Source organism: Echinops telfairi, unplaced genomic scaffold (assembly GCF_000313985.2).
Source record: "Echinops telfairi isolate 266 unplaced genomic scaffold, ASM31398v2 ScPeMD7_25;HRSCAF=90, whole genome shotgun sequence".
NCBI lineage: Eukaryota > Metazoa > Chordata > Mammalia > Afrosoricida > Tenrecidae > Echinops > Echinops telfairi.
This window is the reverse complement of record NW_022103922.1, coordinates 12,764,243-12,777,011: the sequence shown is the minus strand read 5'-3', so window position 1 is coordinate 12,777,011 and position 12,769 is coordinate 12,764,243. Positions and strand designations below refer to the sequence as shown.

At 39.0% G+C, this 12,769-nt stretch overlaps 1 pseudogene; it reads right to left on the bottom strand.

Moving 5' to 3' along the window:
- Nucleotides 1-10,546: 10,546 nt before the first annotated feature.
- Nucleotides 10,547-11,146, bottom strand: LOC101644579 (annotated as a pseudogene).
- Between the last annotated feature and the right edge of the window lie 1,623 nt (nucleotides 11,147-12,769).

Below are 12,769 nucleotides of genomic sequence, written 5' to 3'. Positions count from 1 at the left end.
GAACTCTGCTCTTTGAAACCAAGTAAGCCCTTTGACAAACAACACCAAAAGATGAAATATAATTGAAAGGATCTAAAAGAATTGAAATGTTTGGAGGTGTGTCTATGACACGTTCCAGATTTTGAAAGAGTAACCCACTTCAAGGCAATCCCAAAGAAGCAGAACCATAGTGTGAGCTGACACACAGGTGTGTATAGTTTCAGTCCTGATATATATGGCAAGGTATGTGTGACTGTGAGCAAGAGAGGTAAAAAATGTAGAGCTCAATGTCATAAGTGTAATATTTCAATTGAATGAAGTACAAAATAGTTCTTTTTATGTTCTAAAGTGTTAAAATCATTCTATTCATTCTATTTCCAATATCATCTTTATATTGAAATATATGCCTACAAAATATTGCTGTCCAAATCCTCAAATTATGCTAAACTGAAGTCTAATTATTGATACATTTGTAAAAAAATATACATATAAATATTTCCTTACTAAAGCAAATTTGGCATTTCCATTTTTGCCAAATTTGGAAATTTTGCCAAATTTGCCATTCTTTCATAGAGACTTCCAAATGATTAATATCAGGTGTTCTGAGTGATTTTCTTTGATATCTTTCATATTCTTGCTTGTGAAGCGAACACAATCCACATGAGAAACATTTATCAACTTTAATAATTCATCTAAGAACCCTGTAACCTCGCATGAAGGACTCTCTGCTAAAAGATCATTTGGATGAGACAGAATAAGAATTCTACTTTGCCTAAAACTTCACTATAGATCTTGCCCTTCAAAGACCAAGTGTTTTAGAAAGAACAGATTAGACGAAACTGTTGGCCCGAGCTTCTGAAATGTGATCAACATATTGACACAAGAAAATCTTTTTGCCTACCCCCCACCCTCCCACCCTCAAAAAAGAACAAGATAGAAATCCTGCTGTGTTTGGTTAATGGAGGAAAAAGACAACCTGGTCCCCTCTTGTCAATGAGTAAAATATCAAGTTTCGAGGGATTTGGCTAGACGCTCTTCTCCTTTGGCGAAGGTGATTAGTGATGTGGTAGTTTGTTTGTTTTTTCTGTTGTACGAAGAATATGGGGAAAAATAATTAATAATCCCTCCACCACTGAACACAACTTTCCATTGTTTCTGTCATATTGGTCCATTTATATAAAATCTCAATTGGTATTAGATGAAAAAGCATTCAAACCTCTATATTAATGTGCCAATTATCCATTGCTGTTACTTTAGCAGTTACCATTGATCTTCCATAGCATCAGCTATATTCGTTAGATGTGAAAGACAGACTTCCAAAGAAAACCCATTTTTTCATATTTTAGTAAGATTTCTCAATATTTCCATTGCTACCATATTTGTCTTAGTGAGTCTTGATGTAGAGTGGATTGAGTGGGAAAGTAAAAACGCCCTTGTTTAGAGTAAAATAATATTTTGAAAAAACGTTATCACTCTGATCTTTTGGTGGTAATGTTTGAATAATTCTATCCAAACAATAGAATTAGAATTGTACTTTGCCTAAAACTTCACCATAAATCTAGCCTTTCACCACGAAGTTCTTTAGAAGGAAAGATTACACTAAACTGCTATAATGAAGAGCATGTTTCAGAGTCTCTTCTGACATCCAATTTGCTCTCCTTTTTCTTTCCTGTCTTTTAAATGACTTTTTGTTTTATTGATGCAGGATATTCTTGATTTCATCCACTGCTCATCAAGCCCTCTTCTCGTAGTGTTCATTGCATCAGATGTGTTCTGGAAATTCAGGGGGGTTAGACTGAAGGTCATGTTTTGACTCTCCTGGATTTGTTTTAATGTTATTTTTTTCTTTAGTTTCTCTATGCAATTCTAATGTATAAAGCAGCCTAAAACTCTAGAGAAATGGCTTTAAATATTTTACTTTTGTGTCTTCTCAGATAAAAAATAGTGGCATTAAAAGAGTAAACTTTCAAAGAAAAATGACTATGCTGTGACCAATGGCCATAGACAAAATCAGAATTAGACTTTTTTTTCTTATTCTCTTAACTCCCCTTTGTCTCTCTCCCTCTGCATATACAGAGATAAAAAGTACATAGATTACATTTATGGTAACATGGGATAATTATTGTGGTAGCCTTAGCTTGTATAAATTTATCCTCTACCAGTCCACTGAGTTATTACGTAAAGAGATTTTACACTTCACATCTAATAAGCTTATGACCCTTCATGAACCATTCAATTGTTTGTGCTAACTTTCTTTATCTCTAAATTTGGCCTATATTCCTGTTTATCTCTAAGAGTGGCTGAGGCTATGGTGTGAATTAATGGTTCTGAAAGCAATTCTTAGAGAAATAACATATACAGATGCATAATCTCATGTGAATTGTTAATTAGGTATTTTATGGTAACTCAAATCCATAACTTTAGTTCTGTTCAGGTTCGTAGTGCTGGTGAGGCACCAAGATATTTCCTCAAAGAATTATGTGTGTATATGAGTTTTACCCTTGTACCAGTTTATCTGTTTTACCCTATTGTATAGGAGAAACCAGTTTCTCAATGATCTCTTCCAACATCCTAATAAAAATGGAAGAATTCACATGATGTGGGATATTTTAGTGTGAGCATGGACATCCATGTGAGGAACACTGTTGTATATTTCCCTTCTGATTGTACTGGATATTGAACACTCCTCTAAAGTTAACAAGATGTATGACAATGTGTAACCTGCTGCTTTGTTAGATATTTTTCTTATAGTATTGATTTTTACATGAGCACATTCAAGCTAGGATAATCATTCTAGTTCTGGCACCAGGTTTATAAAATAGTTACAGAGGGTATAATAAGCAACATTTTTTGTTGTAGCCTGAAAGCAGTTCAATTCAGTTCTTTAGGATTTGGATCTCCCCCAAAGCTCAGGTACATACACAGGAAAAATGAGCTCGAATCCCCCACTTTCTAAGAAAGAATATAAGAAGGTGCATTATAAAATACATAAACTCAATATAACTATCAGCAGTATAAGACATTTCCTATCATCAAAATGTGGGGATAGAGTGGTAGGAATCATACTACTTTTTTTTTCAAGGTGAAGGAGTTCATTAAGGAAACTAATCGGTTACCACAAGTCAGAATTAGCAAACAGTGAAGATCCAGCCATTAATCTCCTGAGGCAGAAGCCAAGTCTCTCTCTGGTCCTCAGTGTCTCAGTCATGTGATCCCTTGGCCTTTGTCTCTGTGGGTCAGGAGGTCACCCTGCCTGTCACTCTGTCTTAAAGTAGGTTGATCGTCCCCTGCCAGATGAGGAGGGTACACCATAGCTTCATACTACATCTTATTGGCCAATATTGAGTGCAGTGTCTATAGGATCATTTTTAAGTCAACTTTAGGTTTTGTTGAGATGCTTGGCTTCTGATTGGTATGTGATCTATACTACTTGAAGTAATGAATACAATGGAACTGAAAATAATAAAGAAATTTTTAGATCTTCTTGTGTGCATAGACAAGACAAAACAGAAGCACGTGGATATGGTGCTTCTTTCACATGACAGAAAGGGAAACATAACCTGATTTTTATCTCATACAAATATAGATGACTGGTTATTAGACAATGAGCTTCTGAATGAGTATATTATTTCCATGTATTTGTGGAAATATTAGACATAACATCTTAGTTGAGATGATTTTCATTTTCTTCTCTTCTCTTTGCCCCCACTCCCACTTCCTGGCTCTTGAAAAATGATTAGATTTCCCTTGTTTGTTTAAATAACTGGATCACATACAGGAAAATATATTTTAAGTAGAGAGACCTCTAGTTTGTTTGTTTTTAATCATTTTATTAGGGGCTCATACAACTCTTATCACAATCCATACATACATCAATTGTGTAAAGCACATTTGTACATTCATTGCCCTCATCATTCTCAAAACATTTCCTCTCCACTTAAGCCCCAGGCATTAGGTCCTCATTTTTCCCCTCCCTCCCAGATCCCCCCTCCCTCATGAGCCCTTGATAATTTATAAATTGTTATTTCGTCATATCTTGCCCTGTCCGACGTCTCCCTTCACCCACTTTTCTGTTGTCCATCCCCCAGGGAGGAGGTCACATATAGGTCTTTGTAATCGGTTCCCTCTTTCCAACTCACTCTCTCCCTCTACCCTCCCAGTATTGCCACTCACACCATTGGTCCTGTAGGGATCATCCACCCTGTATTCCCTGTATTTTCAGTTCCTATCTGTACCAGTGTACATCCTCTGGTCTAGCCTGGCTTGCAAGGTAGACATTTAGGAACTAGAGGATAGTTGCATTCTTCGTCATTGCTACATCGCACCCTGACTGGCTTGCCTCCTCCCCGAGACCCCTATGCAATGGGATCTCCAGTGGCCTACTAATGGGCTTTGGGTCTGCACTCCGTACCCGCCCCCCATCTCTAGTTTTTAATGAAAACGCACATAACACGTGTCTCAACATACTCACATGGTGTTGAAAAAGGAACTATTAGATTAAATGATTATATTAGAGAGGGAAATTCGGCATTTGCACCATTCATCATCTGAATGCTTATCCCCACATGAAAAAGGTCCCTTAAAAATGTGTTTTTTCCTAAGGCAATTCTGCTTCCTAATTGATACATGAAATTCCCTAACATCATATTAAGTGGTTGCGGAAACTGGGGACGCCACATAGTGCACAACCTGGGAAGATACATTTCCACTTCATTAAATTCCTATCTGGTGATAAGCTAATTTAACCTAACATAATTCACGCACTTGCTGGACCTAATTACCTTGCCAATGCAATCTGTAGATAGAAACACCTGCAGTGCTATAATTAGAAAAAAATATCATCAGCTAATTCAATAAAAGTAATTTTCCCCTTCATTACACAATAACCGCCTTTGCTAACTAATCATAGTGAGTCTTAAGGTGCTTCTAAAAATATTAATACTATTAAACTTTTCCTACTTGCATGATTTGAACATGGAACATTCATGCTCTGATCCTTATGCCAGTTAGGAGGGTAAGTTATCTGTGTTAGCTGGGGAGTGCGAGGAAGCAGCAGAGACCTACGCTTCTGCACACTTCTTAGAAGTGGAACAACCACGTACAAGCAGCAGGCATGTGGATGGTCAGCAAAGTGACGGGGAAGCATAATGCTATTTCCCTAATGACAACGTAATGAGATTTTGTTGATTTCCATTACCATAAACAATTAAACCATAAATGCTGCTTAAACAGTACTCCGTTAGGCTTAGCCAACATTTTTCAAAAGACTATTTTCTAACAGCACAGTGTCCCCCACCACCAACGCCACCCCCACCGCCCCCACAGAGCTAAGGCTATGATTTATTTTACTCCGTGTTTTGTCTGATCCCAATGTACAGACGGTACCTGCTGGATCTCTTCGGAGTGGGAGCTGCCGCCTCACATGCGAGCAGCTCCTTGCAGGCTTGCATGGCAAGTAGAGCAAAGAGAAGTTGGATGTTTACTCTGGTGCTACTTTTGGCATGGTGTTGTCTGATATCTTTCGACTTTCCTTTGGGAAGCTGCAGGATGCCTCTTCCTAGATTCTAAAAAATGATTTAGTTACACTTACTTTATGTTCAGCAGAATGAGACTTTGTCTCCGAGGGAGGAAATTTGTTCCAACACCATTATCAACTAGTTCTGAGGTCCTGGGAATGTTATCGTCTTGTCTAAGTGCCTTTATCTTCTCATCTGCGAAGGGAAATTGTTCTTTCAAACCGTTTACTCTTGCTGAGCTCCTGCAAGGGCGAAACATGACAATAAAAATGAAAGCATTGCAAAGCCATTCCGGTTATCTATCTACCTATCCATGTACCTACCTACCTGCCAGTGCTATTTAAAGCACTGCATTTCTATATTTTCATACTTCATCACTGATTTATGCAATGCACACACAGCGAAAGTTGGAAACATTCCACCATTCCTCCAGTAATAATGTGAGAAAATATTTATTCCTTCCTGATGGTCAGCTGATTATTTATATCTAAAATTCTTCACCTTCAAAATACTTTGAATTACAAACTACCATGGACACCCACTTGCTACTAACATCCTTTGCCTAGTAACTCGAGGATAATTTAGCTGTTTATGAAATAAGGACCTGTGTGAGTTATGAAGCTACCCAGGCCCCCAAAATGCAATCAGAAACATATCATACAGATAATAAATATGAAAACACAAAACAGGACTGTAAAGATATTGTCCAGGATTAGTAGCATTATATTAATAATTCCAAGTGCACCATGGAGACAATTTCATTTACCCTTCCCAGATCGATCAATCACAAGCTCAATTTACTTGAGATATGTAAACAGAGATATTAAAAGAGATCTCTCTTTATGTTGAGATCGCTCTTTATGTTAAAAGGCTAGTAATAGTGCCTAGTAAGGCAAATCCATAAGAGACAGAGTAGAACTATTCCCTAAACTTTACAAGATTATAAATATTTGTGGAAGCCGATTGCCCCGTCATTCTCTAGTGAAGCATGGCTAGGTTTGAACCATCAGTCTCTCGGTTAGCAACTCAATGCTTAATCTAGTATGCCACCAGAGCTCCTAAAGGAAGGTAAACCTAAACATATGTAGGTAATGAGTTGTAATCATTTAGCCATGTGAGACATCTCCTCAAAGATGTGTGAGTTTCTGTGAGACATTGCAGAGATGCACGGAACTCAGGAGCTGAGGGAATATACTCAAGGAAGGAGTGGGGGGAGCTGAGCTGAAGAGCACCTTGGAAGACTGGTATTTGGACATCCTTAACCTTCCATTCCTAGAGACTGGTCTGGTACTAATTCTTTTAAAATAAATTATTACTACAGGTAATACCTCTGAATTATTTTACCAGTAAATTGTGTAAGTGGATTTTAAATTTGTCGCCAAATTCCAAAGTCTGTGTTTTATGTTTGCTATTTGCTCTCTAAATTCATGTAAGACCTTGTATTTTAAAGATGAAAAAATTCTTACATGCAAATACTATGCTAATATATAGTCTGGTACACCACATATATACTTCCAAAATATGTTCACATTTTTTTCCCTCTAAATTTCAAACTCCTCAAAATGTAAAAGATGGTTTGTTTGTTTGTTCATTATATAAGTGTTTTTAATGCTCGTTGAGAAATAGTTGAATTATTCATGCTCAGGAAAGACTATGTCTTATAGGCGTAGGAAGATCAGACTAGCTTTTTAGGTTTTATTCAACGTGGCAGCTTAATGACCAAGGTCAAGTGTGCCTTTCTAGTCAGCGTATTCCTCTGGGACAAAAGGCTTATGGCAATCAAACAAATCGCAATTTACATGATGCTGTCTTACAATAATAAAATTCAATCAAACACGTGTATTTCTTTGTTTACAGTATGAAGGGAGCTTGGTTTCAGTAGGGGGTGGGGATGTCAGGGAATAGCAAAACTACACAGAGCCCTGAGGGGTGATGCTGAAAAGCAGTTGTAGACATCAATAAAAACAGTCCTCTTTGGGCCGTTGGAACCTGGAAGTTGTGCAAGGCAAATGTGGGGATAAGGCCACTCAGAGCAGTTCATTTTTCTACATGTGAAAATATTTACAATGCTTTCCATCTAAAGACAAATTTTCTCAACTCTTACGCTAATGTCGCATATTTTATTTTCAATTCTTACTTTTTGTCTCAGTGTCCGAAATATTTCAGTGAGCACTTGAGAGTGAATCTATAAAGAATTAAACCATAGTCAACCCTCTTGGATAAATTGATCATACACCCAATTTAGTTGATCCATTTGGAGGCTCTTTTCAGTGTAAAGATCATCATAGTTCATTTGAGAGTTACATTTCCTCAGTGTTGGTGTTCAGCACAGGTGAGGACCTTTCAAGGGCAATTTCTCATTAACTAAAGAGGTGTCACTAAGAATCAAGGGGCCGGGGGTGTAAATGCAATTTTCTACATTGTTTATGGATCAGGAAGATATGTTTTGGTTATTGGACCCTATTGTAGGTTGGGATGACTTTGATAATTAATTCAGATCATCCTTCAAGAATTAATTAAATAGTTACCCTGGATCAAGACAAATGCATCTGACATTATAAAAGCTGGTGAGGGTAGGAGCTGAAATATTTTAAAAAGGAAACTTTTTTGATCAAGAAAAACCTTGCTTCCATTGTGAAAAAAATAGATTAGCTAAGAATAATTAGGAAAGGTACAGTAACTTTCAGAATAATTGTCTTCAAATATATTTAGGCTTTTTAATTTCTTATTCTGTAGAGTACATAAGGTTTAATCGTAGTTGATAACAACTATTATTAGGAGGACTAGTCCTAGTAGATGGGCATTATGTTTGGTTAGGTAGAAAACCATATGGGAAACAGAAGGATTTCTCCCAAGTTGTCTCCCCCAAATATATACCAAACTTAGCTGCTTGCAAATGACTGTACACTTGGAGGTCATCAGAAGTAGATCAGGGTCATTCTCCTAAGAGCTATCAGCCATCTAGACCAAGCAGACACCACTGTTTATCCCACAACAAATAGGGCTCACGCCCTTCTGATAAGGATAGTAGTTGTGTTTCCTTGTAGGAGACACCAGAGAGGTCAAACCCACCTAAGGGTCACTAAGGTTAGGCTTCCATCATGAATCTAGGGTCTGTCCATCTTGTCACATGTATACCCCTAGACCTTCCCATTCCTATGGGCACACCCCTAGCTCATCCCCTTCCTGTCACGCTGATGCCTATCATACATCCCCTTCCTATGATGTGTATGCCTATTGTACTGCCCCTTCCTGTGACGTGTGGTTACCTGTAATCATGTCCCCCTAATGCAATATAACCCTTGATTAGCAATAAAGTGGGGGCTCTCCTGCTCTCACCCCTGGAAGCTCTCTCCTGCTCTTGTGGCCAGGCTCCCCCCATGAGGACCACCAAGCGGGGCTGAGGTGAGCATGCTACCATGAATTGTGTCTGACTCCATTATTCCAATATCTCCTTTACCGCTCATGCTCTCTATGACTTTACTATAATCTTTACTTATTATCGCTGTACAATTGCGCCTACCGGACCTGTGATGATTTGTGGGGGACTCTCCTCTCCCCACAAAACCAAACCAAACTTCACTATCTAATCAATTCAGACTCTGAGAGACCCAATAGGAGAGAGTAGAATTGCCCTGTGGGTTCCTGAGGATCATAGTAGTGACTAGGCTCTTTGTTTGTTGGAAGGCGCATGACTGTACACTCTGGTCACTCATTTACACTCCCAGGCCTAAGTTTATCTTTGTATATATATATTATTAAATAATCGTTTTATTAGGGGCTCACACAACTCATCACAATTCGTACATACATCATTTGTGTACATTTATGTACATTTGTGTACATTTGTGCACATTAGTACATATGTTGACTTCATCATTCTCACAACACCCGCTTTCCACTTGAGCCCTTGGTATCAGCTCATTTTCCCCCCTAGGATGCAATAAAAATTTACATTAAAGCTATAAACCATATCTCTGTATCTTTTTAATTCTACTAACCAAATTCACAGAGGAAATTAGTATTCCCCTACTGTGTGCTACAGATATATTCAGATACCTATTATGACTCTCATCACCATTTTTTCTAGTATCTCTGTTTACTCGATCTCATTTTACTACTGCTCTAAAAAACTAGCCTGATACACGGGGAAGTAATTTCTACATATATATATTTTGAAAGTGGTAACTATAAATCAATTAAATATTCCAGATGAGGTTTATTATAAGAGAATGAAACTGTCACCTTCTTTTTTCTTGTTCCCATATTTTAAGTAATAGAACCTTAAGTCTCATTGGATCTTATTCTCAAATTATTGCATTATTAATTTATTTCATCATTCATAGCTAGTTTTCTTAAAGACTATCTGTGAATCCTAATTATGTTATTTAAGGATGAGTCTCCGTCATCATTTATGTATATATTACATAGAATTTCTATAACTGTAGCCAGATAATTTATTCTATAAACTTAAAAAATGTAAAACTAAGCTCAAGATTATGAAAATGTACCTGCCAAATTTTATTACAAACTCTTAATGATTACCCCTGAATTATGTTAATTCAACTGATTACCAGACAGTTTAGCTCTTCTCGGGAAGCCTTTCTTCCTTAATTTACTCACAAAGCTGGGATGGAAGACATTTGACATCTACAGAATTACACCACTTCCATTTGTTGTGGGAGCCAGTGGCATAGTGGTTACTGACCCTTGAGTCACAGGGTCATCAGTTTGAAACCATTAGTCCACTCCAAATGGGGAGGCTTTCTACTCCTGTAATGAGCTAGTCTTGGAAACCTGCAGGGTTCGTACTGCCCTGTCCTAAAGTGTCGCTGTGAGTTGGAATAGACTCTACAGTACCAAGTTCTGTGTTTGAAAAAGTGTCTCCTTTTCTAGAAATGTGACACTTCATTATATAAAAACGCTTTTCCAAAGGCTATGCTTCTAATCCATTTTCCAAGGGGGCAGCGATGAGGAGAACCAGTGGGTCTTCAATGCCAGATTGGGGAGCGGGGGAGGGGGGGGGACACAGCAGCCAATGAACGCCTTCCCTAAATGATGTTCCGGGGCAGGTTGGGTGTCAAGACACCCTGTGAGTCCACAGGCCCAGCGTCTTCATGTCCTTGGGGACCACGTTGAAGAGGAGGGTGATGAAGGCCTGGGAACGGACTCAAGTCACTTCCCGGCATTCACCCTGAGCCACCACCTTGGGGTCTGTGTACTCGGGCCGCCGTCCATCCCATGAACCAGTTTGTAAACTTTGCACCTTAGATGTAGATTCAGGGACAAACTTGGGGATGGTCCTTTTGTGTGGGCCAGGTGAGAAGGGGACGTGCACCACCCCATAGCCTCGGACGACATCATTCCAAAATACATCCGGTCCATCCACACTGAGCACCATCTGTGGCCAGCCAACCAGGTTGGTGCTTTTGAAGGTAACATCGATGGTCGGGACGTTCTTGGGAGCAGTCCCCGCATAGCTTGATTCTTGGATGTGATCCGTGAGATGCCCTCCTCCAAACCCACGGAGCCCAGTCCTGCCCAGACACGAAGCAGTCCTTGCAGCAGAGGTCATCATGTCCTGGAAACTGGATGCTCTCCACCAGCCCATGGACCATAAGTAGAAAGATGCTGGGAATCACTGACGCCATAGCAGCTGGGGTGGGGGGGCGGGCAGGGGTAGTGGGGGTAGACGGAGATGCAGAACTAACTTTAGTTGCCTGCATGGTTGCAAAGAGACACTAGGATTGCCTCAGAGACTGCCTTTGCAAAAGGGTTTCTACCCAGTCCAGAGTCACTTCTATTTGGTGGACGGAGACTAGATTCCAGTGAACATTCTTCCCCATCTGCTTCCTCAAAGCCTATTGTGAGCAATAAGTATGTCTGTCTGTCCCATGAGGCTCAGTGATTTGTTTTTCTACTAGTTGGTTTATAGACAGGTAAACTGTGACTTGCACTTACAACCACTATTGAATCTGTCACATTGTATCTTCCTCTGAGGAAATTGTGAGAAAATAGATGCAGATGATATAGAAAAAATGCTGAGTTATGTAAACACGATCATGCATTTTATTGGGAAAAAATGATTGAAGAGATTGGCGGAAGACTTATGCAAAGGGCAAGAATGCCATATTTGGCACTTAATATTGCCTTTGTAGAACAGCTCGGTAGCACAGAGATCAGGAAGAAGGGGTTGACAGGTCAAGGCTTCCTGCAGTTTGAGGAGGAAAAAGGTGCTCAGAAAGAAATAAGGAGGAAGAGAAAATCGGGAAGTTGTCGAATCTTTTAGAGTGGCAAAATTAGCAGGAGAGTTTCTAACTTGAATCAAACGCTTCAGTTGCTTGAAAATAAGGATCTGAAACACGGATTGTTTGGTTAATATTGACTCAACAAGTCGTGGGCTGTGACTGGGAAATAGAAAGCAGAAAGGACCATGGAGACGACACACGGATTTTCTGGCAGGAAGTGCCGTCTTCATTCTCGGGGTCCTCCAGGTGATCTCGAGCACGGCACACATGGAGCTATAACAATTGCCAAAATGCCAACGTCCGACCTATTTTCTGTATTATCAGAGTACATTTTTATTGTTTATGCATTTTATTTATGTTTGCACTTATTTTGGGGGGTATTAAAATATATCTGTAACTTTATTGCAATGCTTCCACATTCAAAAACTTATGCCTATCTGATTTTAAAAGACACTGCTAACAAAGGCAGTAATGCTGAAAGTTAAAGCAATGCATTAAAATGAGGCATTGGACATAAACATCAGATCTGCCTTATAAGAGCCATTTGAACAGTCTACTATAAGTCAGAAACAACTTGTATATCTACTCCTGAGATGGTGATGATTGTAGTCATTGACCACATTCACTCTCCACTTAAATGCAGAGATATTAGTTTCTTTTTCACTACTAAATAATGTTACTGGGGGCTCTTACAGCTCTTATCACAATCTATACATCCATCCATTGTGTCAAGCACATTTGTACATATGTTGCCATCATCATTGTCAAAGCATTTTCTTTCTACTTGAGCCCTTGATATCAGTTCTTCATTTTCCCTCCCTCCCTCATTCTTCCTTCCTCCTTCACGAACCCTTGATAAATTATACATTATTATTTTCATATCTTACATCATCCACTGTCTCTCTTCACCCGCTTTTCTGTTATTCCACTTTTCTGTTATTTGTCCCCCTGGTGGGTTATATGTTGATCCTTGTGATAAGTTCCCCCTTGCTCCTCCTACCTTTCCCTTACCTTCCTTGTATCTCT